This window comes from Sturnira hondurensis, unplaced genomic scaffold, assembly GCF_014824575.4.
Source record: "Sturnira hondurensis isolate 20B ecotype Veracruz unplaced genomic scaffold, ASM1482457v3 Scaffold0001304, whole genome shotgun sequence".
Lineage (NCBI taxonomy): Eukaryota > Metazoa > Chordata > Mammalia > Chiroptera > Phyllostomidae > Sturnira > Sturnira hondurensis.
The window spans coordinates 1,875,792-1,899,809 of record NW_028073935.1 but is presented as its reverse complement, the minus strand read 5'-3'; the positions used below and the strand labels follow the sequence as shown (position 1 = coordinate 1,899,809).

The window sequence follows — 24,018 nt, the reverse complement described above, 5'->3', positions numbered from 1 at the left end:
GACATCACTAATTAAAATAATTATACTTTTCAGTATACAAGTGTGCCCATGTAATTTCTTCATCTTTTCACACATACCTGCAACACCTATGTGAACAATATTCACAGCCTGGTTAATAAAGGCAAAGATGAGAAACCACCTCAATGTCCATCAACAGAAAACTGGCTAAATAAATGAAACTCTAGTCATAGAACACAAAATAGTCTTCAAATAAAAATGGAGACACTTTTAATATACCAACCTGGAGCAGGCTCTAAAGCAGGAACATAAGTAGGGGAAACAGAGAAAATGATTTAAGAAAAAAGGAAATAAATGTCAATTTTTGTTTAGATTTAATTTAGAGCCTTACTATTAAGCGTAATCTTTGACCATTAACTTAAGCAGCATCTGACAGCTTGTTACAAATACAGAGTAGCAGGTCCAATCCCAGACATACTGAAACAGAATCTGCATTTTTTAAGGTTTCCAGATGATTTCTATGCACATTTACTTTCAAGAAGTGCTATTTTAGGGAGTACATGTTACCCAGCCTGCCTGAATGTATCCACACCCCGAGGAGGACCTGGTCACCCTAACCTTGCAACCTCCCTTCTTATAGTCTGTCCACCTTCTTGTTCTAGTGGCCAAGGAGCCCTTAGCACTCCAATGGCCCTGCGTCTATAACAAAAAGACTCTCTAGGATACTGTCACAGACACTGAATTTTTTTCAATCCTCATCTGAGGACATGCTCATTGATTTTTAAAGAGAGGGGAAGAGAGGGAGAGAAACACTGGTGTGAAAAATATCTATTGGCTGCTTCTTAAAAGTACTCCAACTGGAACCAAACCTACAACCCAGGCATGTGTCCTGACCAGAAACTGAACCTAGGACCTTTTGGCCTACAGAATGACACTACAACCAATTGAACCACACTGACCTAGGCAGAAACACTGGATTTTATAATATCCTCTTCCTTGATTAGCTCAAAAGTGTCCAAGGCTAAACTGACACAAATGTCAACTGATTTTGTTTTGCCAAGCTCTGCCTACCACAGAGATATATGTGGGTGCAAATACTGATAATTTGCTTACGTTCAGTCAGACTGCTCAGGTCAAGATGTCTGCTCCTGCCAAGCCATGTTGGCTGGTGGTTAATTTTCAGTTGCCACTGTCTAAATGTCCAGCCCAATTGACACACGCCCAGCTTCAGCTGCACATTCTTCTCCAAGGATACACAACAGGCAAGGTTAATCTCAAACTAACCCAAGTATTCTATCCAAAGAAAAGGTTACTGAGCCTCAGCATGGCACTCCCTTCACCTGCCAGAATTAGGAAACTGATGAAGGCACCAAGCAGCAAAGATGTTAGAGTGGGAACCCACCCATCAAGGAGCTATCAGCTTATGCTGCTCATCTCCTCTTCCCAGAATTAATAATACAAAATATCTAAGTTGACTTTCTTCTCCTTCAGTCACCTGGTCATTCTCACCACGTCTTCCTTCTCCACTACATGCCCAATGTCAGCAAAGACTGCAGCTTGTGACTTTTACCTTATCAGCATTTAAGAGCCATAAGCAAAACACATACACCAGCATTGTGCAATGTGGAGTTTACGTGAGATTTTATTCATGCCTTATAGTCACTGGCCAGAGGAATGAGGGCCACATTGCTCAGGGGTTGCCATGGATCTGAGTGGTCTCATTAATTTGGCAGTGTCCTACAAGATCAGTAGCCCAGTAATCAAAAAGTCCCCACTCTGGAAAACAGACCATCCCAAGAAAAAAATTGTAAAAATCTTTCTGCCTCACTTCATAAATAATCAAGATCTGTTACACTTAACTATGAAAAGATTAATATTCATTCTATGAAATAGAACAAAGGAGTTGTCAAATCACGAGTTTATAAAATATCAGAAGGTACAAACATGTTCGATCAGGAATTTTTTGGACCTGTGGATATGCATAGCTTTAGTATAAAACCCAACTGAGGGTTTTCAATCCATCTTTGTTATATAAGGCATGCCCTCATCAAACACTTCTTTCTATAAAATTTTAATCTGAGATTGTCATGTAGATAGTTATTGTGCAGTGTTTCCTTTCTTTCTGAGGAGCTATACTTACCTCCAACATTTATTCTTAAGTGGAAAAGCAAGATGTTGAAGAGTGTCTGTATTCTACCATTTTCATAACAATGAAGCATAAATCCGTTATACACATAGGTGTGTGAGGATGACTACAGGGACCCAATGATGGGGAACAGAGGTGGCAAAGAGACATTCATCAGTGCTTTTGTTCTTTTTGAATTTGACACCATATTAGGCATCATCTAGTCAAAACTTAAATTTAAACTACAATTAAAATGAAATACTTTTCTACCTTATTTAAAACATAATTTTATACCTTATTTAAACAATATTCAATGCCAATACTAAAGAAGTGATTATCCTTCACTTCTTGTAGTAGCGAAAGCTTCTTCATCTGTTTCTACAGGTTCAATCTAAATTCCATACATTCAAAAATTATATTTGCTGTTTAAGTAATAAAGATACTCCCTGTCTTCCTCAAAATCAAAAGAAGGTCAAGGAAGCTGTAGTCTCTGGGATCAAATGCTCCATTTTAAAGGGAGTAATCTTTACTTTGAAATCTCTTAATACATCTCAAGCCATTGTTGTCTGTAAACGACACATTTCTATGCATTGTCTCTCCCTGCCACTTTCTTCTGTTCCAGTGAGAAGACCTTGTACCAGGAAATGATAGAAGAATTCAAGAGAATGTTCCAAGTACCAATTCAGATACAAAAAGGTGTCTTTTGACAAGTTTTGTTTATTCATCCTGTTAAAATCTCAGCAATAGGTGAGGGACTTCCAGTTTCTGGTCTGGCATGGAGTTTGGAAGCCATTACTCTTGTCCTCAAAACAAAACAAAGCAGAAAAAAGAACTGAAATGAAAATGAATAACTTGTCCTAGACCTAGAAGACAATTCCAATCACAAGAAAAACCACTGACCCTGAAATTGGAGAGACAGACAAGCAGATACAGACACTCACAGCTCACCGGAGCAGAAATCAAGAGCAAAAACAGAGCACTAAAGCTAACACCAGTTTCTCTTTTTCCCAGTACACCATGTCAGATTTTGACCAAAAAAATGACAAGGCACATAAGAAAAATAGAAAGCACAGTTCAAAAAGGTAGAGAAAGTACCACAACCAGGCTCAGATTTGTTAGAGATGTTGAAATTACTGGCCTGGGAATTTAAAACAACTATGATTTGCCCTGGCTGGTGTGTCTTAGTGGATTGAGTGCCGCCTGTGAACCAAAGCATTGCCATTCGATTCCCAGTCTGGGTCACATGCCCAGGTTGCAGGCCAGGTCCCCAGTAGGAGGGTGTGGGAATCAACTACACACTGTGTTTCTGTCCTTCTCTTTATCCATCCCTTCTCCTCTCTAAAAATAAATAAATAAAATAATTTTAAATTGTGTAAAACATTTAAAAAACCTATGATTTATATGGAAAATGTGGGCAACCTCAAAAAAAGATCAACAAAATGAACAAGCAAGCAAAGTATAGCCAAAGACATTGAAATTGAAAACAGGCTGATGGCAATCAGAAAGGAGAGTGGAGGTGATAAAGGGGGAAAAGGGGGAAGTGTTTACAGGAACAATTATAAAGCACACATGGACAACAAGGCAGGGCAGGGGAGGGAGGAGGGGAGTGCTGGGTGGTGGGGAGAGGTGAGGGGAAAAGGCAGAAAACTGTACTTGAAAAAACAATTATAAAAGAAAAAAAGATGGGCAATGCAAGCAAAAAGAAGGAAACTTTAAGACTAAAAAACAATAAAAATATTATAAAAGATACTGTAACTTCAATGAAAAATGCCTTTGAAGAGCTCATAAGTAAACTAGACACAGCGAAGGAAAAGAATTCACTAAGCTTAAAGAAATGTCAATAGAAAGTTCCAAAACTGAAATGCAAAGATGAAAATCATGAAAATGATAGAACAGAATATCTTAGAATAGGGTACAATTACAAAAGATTGTAACATACACATGATGTAAATAACAGAAGGAAGAGAGAGGGGGGAAGGGAAAGAAAGGGAGAAAGGAGTAAGAAAGAAATACTTGAAGCAATAATGATAGAAAAAGAATCCTAAATTAATGCCATACACCAATCCACAAAGCAAGGAAGCCTAGAGAACACCAAGCACGACAAATAGCTTCACAATTCCGCATTTCATATTCAAACTGCAGAAAATCAAAAGCAAAGAGAAAAATCTTGGTAAAAGCCAAAGGGGAAGAAAATATCTTACCTACAAAGGAGGAAGAATTAGATCAGAATTTCAAAAATCATCTAGTCAAGAGAGTGAAGTGAAATATTTAAAGTGTTAATAGAAAAATTCCCTCACCAAACTAGCATTGTGTATGCAGCAAAATTGTTCTTCAAAAGTGCAGGGGATATAAAGCCTTCCCCTGACAAATTAAAATTTAAGGAATTTGTCTCCAGTAGCACTGTCCTGAAAGAAATGTTAAAAGAAAATTTTCAAAGTAAAGGAAAAGGATATAGGTTAGAAATTCAGATTTATATGAAGAAAGAACGAACATTAAAGATGGAATCAATGAAGGTAAAATAAAAGTTTCATTTTTCTTATTCTTAATTCATTTAACAAATAACAGTTTGTTTAAAATAATAACATCAAAAAAGTGTTTATTGACTATAGCTATTGGGCAATTGAAATGAATGACAGCAATGTTACATAAGATGGGAGGGATAAGGGGACCATGCTGTTATAAAGTACTTGTACTACATAGAAAGTAGTACAGTGCTATTTAAAAAGGAATTTGAGTAGTAGTACATGTATGTTGCAACCTGAAGTACCACCATGAAAAAATTTTTAAATACAACTAATATGCTGAAAGAGAAAAAAACATGAACCATATCAAATGGTCAATTAAAACAAAGGAAGGCAGAAAAACAATGAAAGAACAACAGAAAAAGCAAGGTCAAGAATAAAAAACAGTAATAAACATAATAAACACCAATCCATTTATATCACTAATCATTGTAAATGTGAATGTTCTAATTATACCAATCAAAAGAGAGAGAGATTGTCAGAGTTGCCAAAAATACAAGGCTGAGCTATATATTGTATACAAGAAGACCACTTTAAATATAAAGATACAGACAGATTGAGAGTGAAGGTATGGGGAAAGATATACAATGGTAATAACTAATAATAGTTTTTTAAAACTTGGAGTGGCTATATTATTTTCCAAGAAAGCAGATTTCAGAGCAAGAAAAATTATAAGAGGTAGAGGGGCATTACAGAATGATTAAGGGTTAATTCTATAAGAACATATAACTACTGTATATGTACCTAGAAACAGAGTGTCAAATATATGAGGCAAAAATAAAACTGTGAGGAGAGTTAGACAAACCCACTATCATAGCTGGAAGCTTGAATAGCTCTCTATCACTAATTGACAAATCCTTCAGGTAGAAAGGCAGAAAAGCATAGTCCGACTGAACCACACCATCAGTTATACAGGGTCTAATTGGCACCTACAGACTATGCTAACAGTGGCAGGATACATATTCTTCTCAAGCTCAATATCAGTGTTGTGGCTGCCATGAACTAGCAGCAGGCATACTGACAAGCTAACATAGACCATATACTAAGATAGCTCACATTATGAGCTATAGTATATCACAAGACATTAAAAGAATAGAAATCATACCAAGTATACTCTCCAACCACAATGGAATTAAACTGAAAATCAGTAATGGAAAGACAGTGGGAGGCCTAGGGTCACATTATCATTCAACACATACAGAAAAAACATTTGATGAAATCCAACATCACTCTTGACTAAAACTACAACTTGGTAAAAACCATCTACATAGACCTACTGGTAACCATACACTTAATGATGAGAAACTGTGTTTTCCTCCTAAATTCAGTAACAAGCAAGATGTACTCTTATGACTTCTTTTGAATATTGCAGTGTCTTAGCTATGCAATAAAACAAGAGAAGGAAATTAAAAGTATACTCATAGGGAAGAGACCTATTTTTAAGGTGATATAAGTGTCTGTGTAGAAAATCCCAAAGAATCAACCAAAAAAATCCTACAACTAATAAACAGTTTATAAGGTTATAGAATACATGGTTAATGCACAAAATTGTCAACTTATTTCCTACACACCAATGACAAATGATTGGAACTTCATATTAAAACATCAGTTATATCAGTGCAAAAAAGAATAAAATAGTTACAAATCCAACAAATATATCCAAATTTTCTATGAGGAAAACTACAAAACTCTGAGAAAGAAATCAAAGAAGATCTAAATGAAGAGAAATTCCATGTGTAGTGATAGGAATACTCAATATTATTAAAATATCAGTTCTTCTCAACTTGATCTATAGAGTCAATGCAATCTCAATCAATATCAGAACAAGTTATTTTGAGGTATCAACAAATTGATTTTATTTTTTTATTTCTTTTTTAAAAAGATTTTATTTATTTATATCTCTTTAGAGGGGAAGGAGAGAGGGAGAGAAACATCAATGTATGGTTGCCTTTCGTGCGTCCCCTGCTGGGAGTTGGCCTGCAGGGAACCGGCCTACAACCCAGGTATGTGCCCTGACTGGGAATTGAACTGCGATCCACTGGTTCGCAGGCCTGTGCTCAATCCACTGAGCTACACCAGCCAGGGCTCAACAAATTGATTTTAAAGTTTATTTGAAAAAGCTTAAGACCCCAAATAACCAACACAATGTTGAAAGAAAAGAACAAAGTAAGAGGACTGACAGTACTCAACTTAAAGACTTATTATTAAGCTACACTAGTAATCAAGACAGTATAGTATTGGTGAAAGAATAGACAGATAGAACAATGGACCATAATAGAGAGTCCAGAAATAGACCACTACAAATATAGTCAAGTTTGAAAAAGACACAAAGAAAATCAAATGAAGAGAGTAGCGTCCTTTTAACAAATGGTGGGGGGGGGGGTGAAATCAGCATTTTGGCAGAGTGAGAAGACCACTTCATTTCTGCCCTTCAAATCACAACTCAGACAAGTATAATTCCACAAGGATCCCCTGATCAACACACAGACACATCAGAGAGATCATGCATCCAGACATGTGCAACTCAGCATATCAGAATGAGTAGAAGAGGCAGGATGGAAAAAACAAATGTGAAGTCCGCAAACACAGTCCAGTGCCCACAGCTGCCCGAGCTGACATAGTAGCAGTGTAGGAGTTGGGCTGCAGCCCTCACATGGCAACTGAGGGTAGGAAAAGCAGGACAAACATTCTGGCCTGAATAGATGAAGGCCATTGCAGGTAAAACTGGTGACAGACAACATACAGCACAGTGGTATGGCTGCCATGAACCAGCAGCAGGCATTGTTGACAAGAAGGAAAAGCCACAGACTCAAGAACCAGCCTCCCCACCCACCCACACACACCCTTGTTGCCTAACCTTCAAGGCAGAACCTGGTAGAGGCAGTGGAGATGTCTCAGAGCAGCCTTCAGTATCTGGTTACAAAGAGGTAAGGCAGGACATTTGAAGATCTGTGTATGCCCCATCACATACCACATTTCACCATAGGAGTAGGACCTGAGACCAAGGCAACATAGACACAGAGAGGATGTCCACCACCTTGAGAGACACAGGGCATACTTCACGGCCAAGGTGACACTGTCCTACTGAGATCCCAGAGGTACCAGTAATGTTGGTAAAAGTAAACAAAAACTTGCACCATAGCACCATCTACTGGAAAACAGAAGAAAGGCCCTCTATTTACCAACCTGCTGAGTTGTTAAGAACAAACAGTGCTTTGAAAAAATGAGTTTGCAACCTCAAATTCCCAGGCAGAGAAACAATTCATCAAGTATCATGAATAAACAAGGTAACAAGATATTTCATAAAGAGAATAAAGTCTTCAGAAACCAAACCCCAATGCATGGAAAACTATAATTTTAAGTGACAAACAACACACAACAGCACTTCTGAAAAAACTCAAGAGGCAAAAAAACTCAAAAAGGCTGTTCAATAGACTCAAAAAAAACCACTGAACAAAAGGAGTACTTTACCAAAGAGATTGAAAGTATAAAAAAGGAGCAAAAAATAAATTTTGGAAGCTGAGAAATAAAAAAAACAAGATGAAGAATGCCTTAGAGAGCATTGGTAATAAAGCAGGCTAGATGGAAGGGAGGATTAGCAAGCTCAAAAATCAAAATCTAGAAATCACTTAAATGGAAGAAGAGAAAGAACTGAGAGTTAAAAAATAATAGAACTCTGTGAGAACTTCCTGAAATCCATTCGAAAGAGCAACATAAAAATAATGGCTATACCAGGAAAGAATTTATTCAAACAAATAATTAATGATAACTTCTCAAACCTATGGAAAGAGCTGGACTCTCAAGTTCGAGAAGCTAGCAGAATGCCAAATTATCTTAATGCTAAAAGGTGTTTTCAAGAACACATATTAAAACTGTCAAAAATTAATGGCAAAGAATGAATTCTAGCCAGAGGAAAAAAGACTGTAACCTACAAAGGAAACTCCAATGGGTCATCAGACTTTTCAGGAGAAGTCTTACAAGTCAGGAGAAAGTGGAATAAAATATTTAAAGTATTGGAAGACTAAAATCACCAGGCACAAAAAATATATCCAGGAAAGTTATCTTTAGATATGAAGGAGTAATACAGGCTTTCCCACACCAACAAAAACTGAGGAAATTTACCATCTGCATTACAAGAAGTGTAAAAATGAGATCTGCTACCTATAACTACAAGACACACATATACAAAACTTTGAGTAAGATGACACAAGGAAGCAGAAGAATATAGGAGCAGAAAATTGCAACTCTATTTCAGAATATGATATTAAATAATGCCAACATAAAAAGGTTAAAGGGGGAAAGCATTTTAAAAGACTAACTTCTACAATTGGGCAATGACTACACAGCATAAAAATGGATATTTTTTTACATAAAACAGGAGGAGTGTTGTGGACCACTCTGCCTAGTTTCAGGAATTGTAACTACCTCCCATGGCTAAGGATGAGTGAGTGGCCTCCAGAATGCGAGCCACAGGAGACAAGGCTTGTCTTTGCTAGCAAATGCTGCCTCAGTTTCCCCTCCCTGCCCCCAAAGTATGGTCTATTTAGTTGACAGGTAAGTCTCCTCACAACGGGGAGCAACCTAAGCTAGACATGATCACTGGGAGGCCATCATGGAAGGAATCAGGGGGCTGCAACAAAGAGCAAGCAATAGACCCGTGTCCCACCCCTGCTATGTGACATAGCCCAAGTCCCCATGTCCTCTGGGAGAAGTGCTTCCTGGCTCTAATCCCCTTAAGTCTGAATACCTGATGGGGAGGGGTGCAGCTCCTTGCCTTGCAAGAGTGGACCCTGGGGGAAAAATCTGGCATCACAAAGAATTCCTCAAAAACTGTGAAACCTGCCCTGCTAAGAATGCTTTCATTCATATGTTAAGGGTTCGAGCAGGAAACCCTAAAAGTTTCTGCAAAACTCCCTTCCTGACAGACTCCGACTCAGACTAAGCCCTCAGATTTCTTTGAAATATTATCTACTGTTTGATACTTGCCACCCTGTATTCCTGTGTATTACAACCCAATAAAAGCCCTTGGAGGAAGGGGCTTGAGGCCTTTTTCCCCTGAGAAACTGGCCACTGCTCATCGCTTCCCTTCTGAGGGATCGGCCACCTCTCTTCCCCAAGCAGATCATGTCTTGGTAGTGTTTACTTTCATCCATGGCGGATGCGGGGACTTGTGGGAAAAGTCGCCCCCACAGAGGAGGAAAAAGACTGAACTTGCGCAGGTGAGTAAGGATAAGATACAATCAGAAGAAAACTGACTATTATATGTATGAAACATTTTTTATATAAAACTAGGATGATCATAAAAAAATTTACAGCTGAGACACATAACATAAAAAAGAAAAATCAAAGAAAATCACCCAACTAGAATAGCATAGAGAAACACATGGGAAAAGGAACAATGGAGATTCAAAGAAACCAGAAAACAAAAGATAAAATGACTGTGGTAAGCCTTTATATATCAGTAATTACCTTAAGTGTAAATGGACTTAACTCACCAACCAAAAGGCACAGAGTAGCAGGATGGATTGAAACAAAGACCCTACTATATGTTGCTTTCAGGAGACCCATCTCAGCTACAAAACCAAACAGAGGCTCATAGTGAAGGGGTAGAAGCTGACACTTTCTCTTGAAGCAAATGGCATCAAGAGAAAAGTGGGTGTAGTCATACTTATGTTAGAGAAAATAAATTTCAGGGGGAAAAAAGTGAGACAAAGTTGGACATTTTATAATGATAAAAGAAAAATTCATCAAGAAGACATAACACATCAATATATATATATGGACCCAACCTGGAAGCACCAAAAATATAAATCAATAACATACCGAAAGGGAGAAACTGACAAAAATACAAACGATAGTAAGGAACATGAATACTCCATTGAGGGCAAGGGAAAGGTCAGAAAGTTGATAGGCAAGTACTGACCTTAAATCATACATAATCAATATTTATAGAATGTTCCATCCCCAAATGATGGAAATATACATTTTTTTTCAGATGCACATGGGACATTCTCAAGTATATACCTTATTTCAGGGCACAAAACTCATCTCAGTAAATTTCAGTGGATTGAAATCATACCAATCTATTTTCCACCACAATAGTATGAACTGAAATTAACTGCAAGAAAGCAAGAAGAACCACAAATATGTTCAACATGATGCTGAACAACTATTGGGTCAAGGAAGAAATCAAAGGAGAGATCAAAAGATACACAAAGATGAGAGACTGAAAATGGTGGTGGGGTAGGTGTGAGCTGAACCCACTGGCTCGTGCACCCAACTGGGACACCTAGCCAATCTTCTGAAGAACAGAGTGAACCACCAATGGAATCCCAGCTTATATGAAGTTTGGAAGTCAAAATTGTAAAGGACGTTGAAAAACAGACAGTACGGAAATTACATTGAGACAGTAAGGGGACCTGCACCGGGACCAAGGCTACTGCAGTCCCCAGCCTGGTTGGGGCCAGCAGCTGCCATAGAAGCTTTGGAAGAGAGCTGGATCAGCCATTCCGATTGCAATTTCTCAGCTCCGTCCACTACCAGAGCAGGGAAGGCAGTCCCGCACAGACCTGGATGCTTAAAGTTGCTGGGAAAGATAAAGACTTAGTGGGAGATGCACAGAGAAACTGGGGAGCCTGATGACACATAGGAAAAGGGTAAGTATTGGGCCATGACAGACCCTGACTCCGATAGTCTCCAGATTGGTCAGAGAGTTAGGCTGTACAAAAAGCCAGGCATTTGTTAAGAACAGCAGGCACAAACAAGAGGAATTTACACACAAAAAAAGGCTCTGTGCTAGAGGATGGGCACCTGTGAATATTGCAGACTAGACCTAGCCTCCATCCCTGAAAAACCACAGGAAAGGAAAATAGCAAAGCCTAGCCTCCATATGCCTGCAGAATTCAGGAAGACCAGCAGAACTCACTTAGTGGGTTTTAAGCAGGGGGCCTTTTTGTTTTGTTTTGTAATTTAGTTTTTTTGTTTTTGCTTTTGTTTTCCCAAATGTGAGACAATAAGACCTGCAGCTTTGGAAGGACCAAAGACAGATCCAGAGAGGGATCACGAGGCTAATGCCAACAACTGAGAAACTGCGACAAATTTCACTTTGCTATCCTATAGAACTTGCACTTTATTTTTTACTTTTATTGTTATTTATCATTATATTTATTTATGTATTATTTATTTTCTTTCTGTTTAGTTTTCTTCTTTCTATTTTGTTTTATTCGTTTGCTCAATTGCATTGTTTGACTGGCTTTCCTTATTCTCTCTCTCATATTGCACTTCAATTTTTCTTCTTTCACTTCACTGGTATTCCATTAACACACTACTCTTGGTCTTTTGCTTTCTATTCTTTTTATCCAGATCATATATTTCTTGTCATATTATTGTTATTCCAGTATTGTTGTAAATAATTGCTGTTCCATATTATTGCAAATACTACACAGCATCCCTCCCTGGTCTTGGCCCATTTAACTATCTTCCTCAGCTTTATTAGGGTTGTTGTTAACTCTATTCTCTCGCATGCTATATACCTAGTTTCTATTCTATACTCTCAGTATACTGCAACATCTAACCTCACAAAAGCACTGTGTTTTCTAGATTCAGCTCACATTCTTTCTCCCCTGTAATAAGAGTCTTATTTTTTTTCACCTTTTATAAAAAGTGGTTAGTTGGGTGAAATATCATGGTTATCACTGTACTTCTCCAAAGGATCTCCTATCCTCTACATGTTGGTACTTTCAATCCCACAGAATACTCTCCCACTGTCTTAATCTATTTTGCCTTCACCCTGCCACTGATCACCTACAAGATAAGGTGGGAGTTGTGAACATGAGTAAACCCGCCAGGAGAGAAAACCCACTAAGAAAGGAACCACCAACAGGTAAAACACAAGTATAACAAGAGAACCCACACAAATAGAAGAAATGAGAACACTAGAACATCCAGACAAGGAGATCAAAGAGACCCATCGCTGAATCTCTTAGAATTACTATCATAGAAGTTCACCTTACAAAGAGAGCTGGCAAAGAAGAGCACCTGAAAATGCAGAAACAAACAAAAAGAGTCACTTAAAATGGGGAGACAAAGAAAGAACCTGCAATCAAAAGGAATGAGAGACTCCTCACTAAAAGAGCTAAATAAAATGGAGGCAAGCAAACTATCAGATATTGAATTCAAAAGAGTAGTTACAAGAATGCTCAAGGAACTCACAGACAACAAGGAACTGAGTGGGAACTACAACAGTATGAAAAAAGAAATAGAAACTATGAGAGAGAACCAGGGAGAAATAAAAAATACAATTTCTGAAAAAAAAACACTAGAAGGAATTACAATCAGGTTGGATGAAGCAGAGGATCAAATTAGTGAGCTGGAAGACAAGGTAGAAACACCCAGGTACAGCCACTGCACAAAAAAAATTTTTAAATATGAAGATAGTTTACACAAGATAGCAATACAAGACAACATGAAACACAACAATATTCAAATCATGGGAGTACCAGAAGGAGAAGAAAAGGGGCAAGGAATAGAAAACCTGTTTGAAAAAATAATGACAGAAAACATTCCTAACCTGGAGAAGACAAAAACGACACAAGTTCAGAAAGCACAGATGGTCTCAATCAAGAGGACCACAAAGAGGCCTACTCCAAAACACATCATAATTAAAATGCCAAGCTTTAAAGACAAAGAGAATCTTAAAAGCAACAATGGAGGGCCAATAAGGCTAGCAGTAGATTGCTCAATAGACACACCAGAGGCCAGGAGAGAATGATAAAAAGTATTCAAAAAAAAAAAAAAGAAAAGCAAAGGCTTACAACCAAGACTACTCTACCCAGTGAGGCTCTCAATTAAAATGGAAGGCAAAATAAGGAGTTTCCTAGACAAAAGATGGCTGAAAAAATACACCTCCACCAAACAAGAATTGCAAGATATGATAAAGGGATATGCTTCTTATAACAATAAGAAGAACAAGGAAAGAGTGAGAAAGAGAGGAACACAGGTATGGGGGGCGTGATTAAATACCTATCAATAATAACCTTAAATGAAAATGGCTTAAATGCTCCAATCAAAAGACACTGTAACTAAATGAATTAAAAAAACACGACAAACATATATACTGCCTACAAGAGGTCCATCTCAGAACAAAAGACCTACACAGACTGAAAGTGAAAGGTTGGAAAAAAGCACTCCAAGAAAATGGGCATGGAAAATAGGGAAGTAGAAATACATATATCACACAAAATAGGCTTCAAAACAAAAGCCATAAAAACAGACACTGAAAGACGCTTCATACTAGCCAAGAAAAGAATACATCAAGAAGACATAAACATCATAAATATATATGCACTGAACATAGGAGCACCAAAATATATGAGGAAAATCTTGGAGGACTTCAAGAAAGATATAGACAAAATACACTCTACTAGGGATTTTAACACCCAACTGTGAAGAATAGATATTCCCCATAAAAATGTCAATAAGGATATTGTGGCACTGAACAATGCCCTAGATCAAATGGAATATATATATATATATATATATATATATATATATATATATATATAATCTTTTGTCCCAAAGAAGCAAAATACACATTCTTACATTCTTTTCAAATACACATGGAACATTTCAAAAGTAGACCACAAAGTAAGACACAAAGCCAGTCTTACAAATTCAATAAAAGTGAAATCACATCACGGATCTTCTTGGGCCATAAGAGACTGAAACTAGATACCAACCTCAGGGAAAAAAACTAAAAAATATTCAAATTCATGAAGATTGAATAACATGCTATTAAACAAAGAATGGGTTAATAGCACAATCAAAAAAGAAAGCAAAAACTGTATAGAAACAGATGAAAATGAATTCACAACAGCCCATACATATGGGACACAGCAAAGGCAGTCCTGAGAGGGAAGTTCATAGCAGTGCAGGTCCCCCTAAATAAAAATAAACATTTCAAATAAACAACCTAATCCTACATCTATAAGAACAGAAGGAACAACAACAAACAAAGCCCAGAGCAAGTAGAAAGAAAGAAATAACCAAGATGAGAGCAGAATTAAAAAACATAGAGGTTAAAACAACAATCCAAAGGATAAATAAATCCAGGAGTTGGTTCTTTGAAAATATAAACAATATTGACAAGCCCTTAACAGACTCATCAAGAAAAAGAGAGAGAGGACCCAAATAAACAAAATCGGAAATTAAAGAAGAAAGATTACAACTGATACCACAGAAATACAAAACATTATAAGAAATTACTGTGAACAACTATACACCAACAAATTTGAAAACCAGGGTAAAGTGCACAGATTTCTAGAAAAAAACTAATATCTCAAAGCTGAATGTAGAAGAAGCAGAAAGCCTGAACAGAATAATACCAGCTGATGAAATCAAAGCCATAATAAAAAAAAAAAAAACTCTTGTCACACAGAAGCCCTGGAATGAATGGTTTCACAGGAGAATTTTACATAACATCTGAGGATGAGCTAACCCCTATCCCTCACAGATTATTCCAAAAAATCCATAAAGAGGGAAGACTCCCAAACTCCTTTTAAGAAGCCAGCATCATCCTAATTCTAAAACTGGATAAAGACACAACAAAGAAAGAAAATTTCAGGCCAATATCACTCATGAACATAGATGCTAAAATCCTCAACAAAGTATTGGCAAACCACACCCAGCAATACATCAAAAAGGTCATACACCATGATCAAGTGAGATTCATCCCAGGGATGCAAAGATAGTACAGCATTTGGAAATCAGTAAACGTAATACATTATATAAACAAAAGCAAAGACAAAAATCACATGGCCATTTCAATAGATGCAGAAAGTAGGAATAGAAGGATCATTCCTCAACATGATAAAGAGCATATATGAAAAACCTACAGCCAACATTATACCCAATAGAAAAAAACTAAAAGATTTCTCATTAAGATCAGGAACAAGACAAGGATGTCCACTTTTACTACTTCTACTCAATATAGTATCAGAAGTACTAGCCACAGTGATCAGACAAGAAAAAAATAAAATAAAAGACATCCAAATTGGAAAGAAGGAACTACATCTATCATGGTTTGCACGTGACATGATAGTGCACATAGAAAACCCTGTAGTCTCCACCAAAAAACTACTCAATTTAATAAGTGAATTTGACAAAACAGCAGAGTTCAAAGTCAATATTCAGAAATCAAAGGCATTTGTATACACTAAGAGTGAAGTATCAGAACCAGAAATCAGGGAAAATCCCATTTGCTATAGCAACAGATATAATAAAGTTCCTAGGAATAAACATAACCTAGGAGGTGAGAGACCTGTACTCAGAAAACTATACAAAACTGTAGAAAAATTAAGGAAGAGACAAATAAATGGAAGCATATACTGTGTTCATGGATTGGAAAAATTAACATTATCAAAATGTCCATACTACCCAAAGCAATATATACATACAGTGCAATCCCTATAAAAATACCAATGACATATTTCACAGATATGGAACAAATATTTCAAAAATTTATATTGAAGTATAAATGACCCTGAACAGCTATAGCAACTTTGAGAAAGAAAAAGAAAGGATCACAATACCTGATATAACACTACATCACAAGGCCACTGTAATCAAAACAGTATGGTACTGGCATAAAAACAGACACATAGACCAATGGAACAGAATAGAGAACCCAGAAATAAACCCAAGTCTCTATGGTCAACTAATATTCAACAAAAAGGGAAGAAGCATAAAATGGAGTAAAAATAGCCTCTTCAATAAATGGTGTTGGGAGATTTGAACAGTTAGCTACTTGCAAAAAAATGAAACTTGAGCACCAACTTACACCATACACCAACCTGAGGGAAAAATAAATTGAAGGTGGATAAAAGATTTAAATATAAGTCATGACAACATAAAAGTTCTAGAGAACACAGGCAGGAAATTTCAAATATTCCACGAAAAAATGTTTTCACTGATATGTCCCCAAGAGCAAGGGACATAAAGAAAAGAATAAACAAATGGGATCTCATCAAATTAAAAAGCTTTGGCATTGAGGAAAACAGCATTAAAATGAAAATAGAATCAACCATATGGGAAAACATACTTGCTAATGATACCTTGGACAAGGGTTTGATCTCAAAAATATATAAAGAACTCATATGACTCCACTCAAGGGAGGCAAACAACCCAATTTAAAAGTGGACAAAACACTTGAACAGACACTACTCCAGGGAGGACATACAGAGAGCCCAGAGACACATGAAAAGATGCTCAGCATCACTAGCCATCAGACAGATGCAAATTAAAACCACAACGAGATACCACTTCACACAGGTCAGAATGGCCATCATAAACAAATCGAAAAATGAGGAAAGGGAACCTTAGTGCACTGTTTGTGGGAATGAAGACTGGTGCGGCCACTATGGAAAACAATATTGAATTTCCTCAGAAAACTAAAAACACAACTCCTTTTTATACAGCAATTCCACTGCTAGGATTATATCCTAAGAGCCCAGAAACACCAATCCAAAAGACCTATGTACCCTAATGTTCATAACAGCCCAATTTAGAATAGCCAAGTGCTAAAAGAAGCCTAGGTGTCCATCAGTAAATGAGTGGATCAAAAAACTGTGCTACATTTACACAATGGAATACTGTGCAGCAGAAGGAAAGAAGGAGCTCTTCCTTTCTTTGGGACAGTGTGGATGGACCTGGAGAGCATTATGCTAAGTGAAATAAGCCAGGCAAGTGAGGGACACATACCATATTATATCACCTTTAACTGGAATATCATCAACAACAACAAAAAGCAAACAAAATATAAACAGAGACATTGAAATCAGGGACAATGTGACAATGTTAAGGACAGCGTAACAATAACCAGAGGGGAGTGGGGAGGAAACAATGTGGGGGGTGGTTTCGAGGAACTACTATAAAGGACACATGGACAAAACCAAGAGGGAGGATGGAAGCAAGGGAGGGAAGTGGATTTGGCTGGGGGTGGGGAGTGGTGAGAGGAAAATGGAGACAACTGTAATTGAACAATAAAATAATTTTTAAAAGCATAATTTCTTTAAAAAATAAATAAATGCTACCTCTTGGTTGTTAATGAATTAGTGGGGTTCAGAGCAGGAAATCCATTACAACATTATATATTGCTGGTGCTACTTCCCTTCAGGAAAGAACAAGTTCCTTGGCAAACACAAATGCATGCCAAGCATTGGGTTTTTTTCTAGGTCCAGGTTTTCAGAATTATTTTGTACTCTTTGGAAAAAAGGGCATGACAGAGAAATTATAAAGCAGCAGATAAACATGTATACAACACCAGTTTTATCTAGTACTTTCCTGGGACTTCTAAATATTTTTCTGATCCTTCTAATACTAACAGAATACCATGTGGATGACTCAGGACAATAGTGAAAAATATTAATTTTGAAGAAGCAAGTACAGATGAAGTTCAGGTTCCCCAGGGAAATATTGATCAAGTTGCTGTTACAATTACCAATTTTTTGTTTTCCATGATCCTATCTACCTTTGCCGTTCTTTGAAACCATCCTTATTCCATTAGCAATGGATATGCATGCCTTGACTGTGTTATATGATGGAATACTATTGAGTTGGCCAAAAAGCCCATTGCATTTTTTTGTATGATGGCTCCTAGTAGTGCTTAGTTGTCTTTAACTTTATTCAAAATAATTTTGTTAGATTTTATTGTGTCAGCTGTCATATCAGTATACATTTAAAAACATTATCAGCCTTGTACTTGCCACTGCTGCCTCAGACCTTCCCATGCCCAGCCACAGCCAACCCCATGGTGTTCTTTGACATCATTGCTGAGGCAGAGCCATCAGGCCCTGTCTCCTTCTAGCTGTTAGCAGACAAAGTTCCAAAGTCAGCAGAAAACTTTCATGCTCTGAGCACTAGGGAGAGAGGATTTGATTATAAAGTTTCATGCTTTCATAGAATTAGTCCAGGATTTATGTGTCAGTGTGGTGACTTCACACACCACAATGGCACAGGTGGCAAGTCCATCTAAGGGTAGAAATATGATGATGAGAATTTTATCCTGAAGCACACTGGTCCTGACATCTTGTCTATGGCAAATCCTGGACCTAACACAAACAGCTCCCAGTTTTTCGTCTGCACTGCCAAGACAGTGGCTGGATGGCAAGCATGTAGTCTTCAGCCAGGTGAAGGACAGCACGGATGTTGTGACAGCTGTGGAGCTCTATGCATCCAGGAATGGTAAGACCAGCAAGAAGATCATATTACTGACTGTGGACAACTCTCATAAATTTGACTTGTGTTTTATCTTAACCACCAGACAATTCCTTCTGTAGCTCAGGAGAGCACCTCTTCACCCCATCTTCTTGGAATATTCTATAAATTCATGCTCTTGACACAGTTAACTGGGTTCCATGCCTTCCTTACCCCTTCCAAGTCTAGCTGGTTTGCAAAGTTTATGATTATAAAATAAAAACTAAACAACAAAAATTTTAATTTTAAAAACATCAAAAGTGGTGAATTTTGTGCAGCCATTTTAATATTGAAGATGGAAAAACATATGCAACATTTTTGGTGTATTATGCTTTATTACTTAAAGAAAGGTTAAAATGAAACTGAAATGCAAAAGGAAACATATACAGAGTATAAAGAAGGTGCTGTGACTGATCAAACATGTCAAAAGTAGTTTGCAAAGTTTCTTGGTACTATTGACATTTTGGCCAAATAATTCTTTGCTGTGAGGCCTTTTTTAATTGGAAGATGTTTAGCAGCACCCCTTGCCTCTGTTCACTAGAAGCCAATAGCAGGAGAGAGCCAACACACTCAAAATATCCAAATCAATAAAGTTATTGGTGAAAATGAAAAGTGTGTCTTTTATTTATTTTTTTAATGTTCTGGGTTTTTTTAAGATCTTTATTTATTCATCTTTAGAGGGGAAGGGGAGGAGAGAAACATCATTGTATGGTAGCCTCTCGTATGCCACCGCCCCCCCACCCACCCCCACGCTGAGAACTGGCCCGCAACCCAGGCATGTGCCCTGACTGGGAATCGAACTGTGATTGTTTGGTTCACAGGCCCACACTCAATCCACTGAGCTACACCAGCCAAGACAAATGTGTCTTTTATTTTATGAAAAAACTGTAATGGATTTTTTGGCCAACCCGACACTTGCTGCTCTTGGAATTGAGGCAGTTATTATCTTAATAGGGATTAATTCACTTTTAAAATGATTGGCAATCATACTAACATGCTATTCTGCTGAGAGGACTCATCATTGTATGGATTGGCTTCTTTGTCTTGTTACCTTGGGACATCAATTTGCCTAAATACAATGGAAAGATTCATATTTAATTGAATCCCTAATACCACATATGAGGAAATTAGTGTTACTCTTGGAGGTCTCCAAGAGAACACCTGGCCCAGTTCTTCGCATCAGCTGTGCTAAATGAAATAGGCTATCCATTCTGCAATTTTATATTCTACACACTATATTTAAAAATTCTGGGACCAAAACCTAAGGGTGTGGACAAGGGCTGGTTAAGGGCTTCTGGAGTGCAGGAGGGATTCTCGGACCTGTGCTCATCAGTCAAGTGTATAATTCCTGGGCTCACAAGGGGTACTCAGCCTTGTATGTGAAATAGTGGTGCTCACCATCCCACTTTGGAAAGCAGTTTACAAAAGACTTGTTGCTTTTTCTGTAAGGCATGGGAGGACTCAGAAGCAACTTTGCTAACCTTAAGATGGAAAGTACATGCTATAAGGGACTTCCTTTACTAAGGCTCAGTTGAACAATTGCTATGAGTCACTTTCCAAAAATCAGGCTTTGGATATTGTACATTCTGAATAACAAGAATGTACATAGAATAATAGAAATCCTTGAGTAATTATGAATAATAAGGTAATATAAAAGCATTCTGGATTATAATTTCTTTATCTCAAAAAATACTCTTCTTTAGTACCTTTTGGGAGAGTTGCATGAGCTCATGAATGAATTGTCTATAAATATGAAATTGTATTTTTAACTCAAACTGCAGAGGAGTCATTTAAAATGAGAGAATATACAGTGAAACCATATGGAGAATTCTGTAAGAATTACCTATAACCAAATGAAATTATGAAAATTGTTTACCTAAACAAAGGTATATTTATTTTAAAATACCTACTTCTTATTTATTTAAACTGCATTTTCTATTACTATCAAGTTTCCTTATGAAATAAATAGCATGGCTCCTAATTTTTCCACTTACCATGCCTGCCATCCTACCTTACTTTCTTTATTTTTAATACTACACCTTTTGTCTTATCTCCCTAAGTAACCCCTTACTTAATGGATGAGTATGAATAATTGTAATGTCTGAGCAATAAGGAGGATTAAGAGATCAAGTTGGATTTCACTACTTTTAGTAGGACCAACTACTTTTTTCTTTCAAGTGCTAATACGTAATGCACCTTAAAAACATAAGCCAAGTATGTGGTATTATATATATATATAACTTGATGGTATTTTTCAACGTCCTTAATTCTGGAGAAAAACCTATCCCTTTATTTACTTTCCCATCTCTTAGTGGTAGCATGGCAAACACAACAGTCTTCAAGCTATGTCTTCATAGCTATTCAGAACTGCAGAATTTTACATCTGAATGGGCCATTCACCCCTAAACTAGACAGACTAGTAAATATGTATTTGAAGCAAAATGGCTTTATCAGTTTGCTGAGTTTTCTTGAGTGTACCGTCTCTATGTATACATTCTATATCTACATAAGTTGAATTCTGATCAAAGGAACTAGTACAAAGCTATGTATATGGATAGTTAATATTTTAGCTATACTTATTGATTATGCTATTACATTTATCTCAAATTTTCTCCCCTGCCTGCCTCCACCCAATACACCCACTCCCTCAGGCAATCCCCACACCATTATTCATGTTCATGGGTCATACGTGTAAGTTCTTTGGCTACTCCATTTTTATACTGCAATTTATATCCCATGTCTATTCTATAACTACCTATTTGTACTTATTCCCCTTACTCTCCACTCATTCCCCTAAATCCACCGCCCCCCTCATCTGGCAACCATCAAATGCTCTTAGTATCCATGATTCTATCTCTGTTCTTGTTTGCTTAGTTTGTTTTTTGGATTCAATTGTTGATAGTTAATGTATTTTTGCCATTTTATTGCTCATAGTTTTGATCTTATTTTTAAATAAGCCCCTTTAATATTTCATATAATAATCATTTGGTGATACTCCTTTAACATACACCTATAGTTTTTTCTTGTCTGGGAAGCTCTTTATCTGCCCTGCCATTCTAAATGATATTGTTGCTGAGTAAAACGATCTTGGTTTTACATCACTGCTTTTCATGACTTTCAATATTTCTTGTCAACCCCAAAAGCAGTAACTAACTGCTTTTCTCTTGCTGTTTTTGAGATTCTCTCTTTATATTTAACCGTTGGCATTTTAGTTATGATGTGTCTCAGAGTGGGCCTCTTTGTATCCATCTTGCTTTCGATTCTCTGTGCTTCCTGAACTTGGATATCTATTTACTTCACCAAATTAAGAAAGTTTTCTTTCATTATTTTTTCGAATAGATTTCCAATTTCTTGCTATTTCTCATCTTCTTCTGGTACTCCTATGATGTGAGTATTGGAACACCTGAAGTTACCGCAAAGGCTCCTTACACTACCCCTGTCTTCTTGGATTGCTTTTTTCTTCTTGTTGTTCTGGTTGTTTTTTGCGTTGGTTTTTTGTTTGTTTGTTTGTTTCTTGGTTTTTCATTTTTTATTTTTGTCTGTCTTATGTCCCAAATCATTGATTTGATTCTTGGCTTCATCCACTCTACTGTTGTTTCCCTGTAAATTGTTCTTTATTTCAATTAGTGTATCCTTTATTTCTGACTGGATCTTTTTTATGCTATTGAGGTCCTCACTAAATTCCTTGAGCATGCTTATAACCAGTGTTTTGAAATCTGCCTCTGATAGATGGCTTCTCTCCATTTTGTTTTGTTCTTTTTCTGGAGTTTTGATCTGTTCTTTAATTTGGATCATGAGCCTTTTCTTTGTATCATTTTGGTAGGCTCCCTGTGTTTGTTTCTATATATTAGGTAGAGCTTCTGTGACTCTCTTTCCTGATAGCATGGCCCAATGTAGTAGGTGTCCGGTAGTGTCCAGGACACAGCCTCCCCTATCACCCAAGCAGGGTACTCCAGCTGTGCCCTTTGTGTAGACTGAGTACACCTTCCTCTTATAGTTGAGCCTTGATTGCTGCTGGCAGGTCAATGGGAGGTATTTATCCAGCCAGCCCTGTCAGCTGCAAGCACTGGCTGTGACCACTGACCACCAACATCCACCCTCCATGGAGAATCAGCTGTGCAGGGGCAGGGGAGCGTGTCTTGACACGGTCTGTAGGTGTCCACTGGTTGTGCACCCTGGGGTTTCGCAGGTGGTGCAGGCCAAGGTCAGCCCCCACCTGTGATTTGCCTGTGGACACCCTGCTTGAGCTACAAAGCAATCTGAGATGGCTGCTCCTTGTGGGAGGCTTGTAGATACCCAGACAAAGCCAAGCTGTGAATCTAGGATGGTTGCTACTAGTGTCATGCCTGGGGCCACTTAGCGAGAGGTACAGGGGCTGGTGGCTACCTGAGGCCAAATATTGCCTGTTTAAAAAGATTTAGGAAGTTGTGAAGCATAAACCAAGATCAGTCATTCATACAGAAAAGCCACTGTTAACAGCTGTAAGTTAAGTGGAACATAGCCTCAGGGGATCTCCAGGGCAGGGCATACAGTGTTAGCCAGTTTCATGGAGACTCAGACATGGCATGCCGTGCCAGCTCTGTGGCTCTATTGGAGAAGGGATCAGAAAAGACACAATGGCCTTCGACTGCCTTTCTATCTTAGAGGAAGCTGTTGACCAACTCCTGCCTTCATGCCAAACACTTTAGTTCTTCATTGTATGCTACTGGTGCCTTTCAGTTGGCACCTTGGTGCTGGAGCTCAGAGGGAGTGAGTCTGAATAAGTCCATGTGTGGGTTCTTTAAGAGGAATTGTTTGGGACTCTAGAAGTTTCTTCCACTGATTTAATCCCTATTGGTTTTTGCAACAGAAATTATGGGGACTTTTCTTCTGGGCCCTGGAACCCTGGGCTGGGGAGTCTGGTGTGGGGATGGGACCCCTCAATCCCAAGATATCCCTCCCAAATATTAATCCACCATGTGTGGGTGTGGGACCAGCCTGTTCCACGTCTCCCCATAGTCTGGATAGATGTAGTTTCTTTAATTCCATAGTTGTCATACTTCCATTCAACTCCATTTCTGATGGTTCTGAGGGAAGGTTGTTCTACAGTTTAGGTATAGTTTTGATATGGTTGGGTGAGGACGCAAGCCATCCATACCTATGCTTGGGTAATCAATACTACCT

The 24,018-nt window shown here is 37.7% G+C and overlaps 2 pseudogenes; both read left to right on the top strand.

Moving 5' to 3' along the window:
- The first annotated feature begins 7,494 nt into the window (after nucleotides 1-7,494).
- On the top strand, nucleotides 7,495-20,335 carry LOC119004095 (major facilitator superfamily domain-containing protein 8-like; annotated as a pseudogene).
- Nucleotides 18,249-18,892, top strand: LOC119004065 (peptidyl-prolyl cis-trans isomerase A-like; annotated as a pseudogene).
- Nucleotides 20,336-24,018: the final 3,683 nt, after the last annotated feature.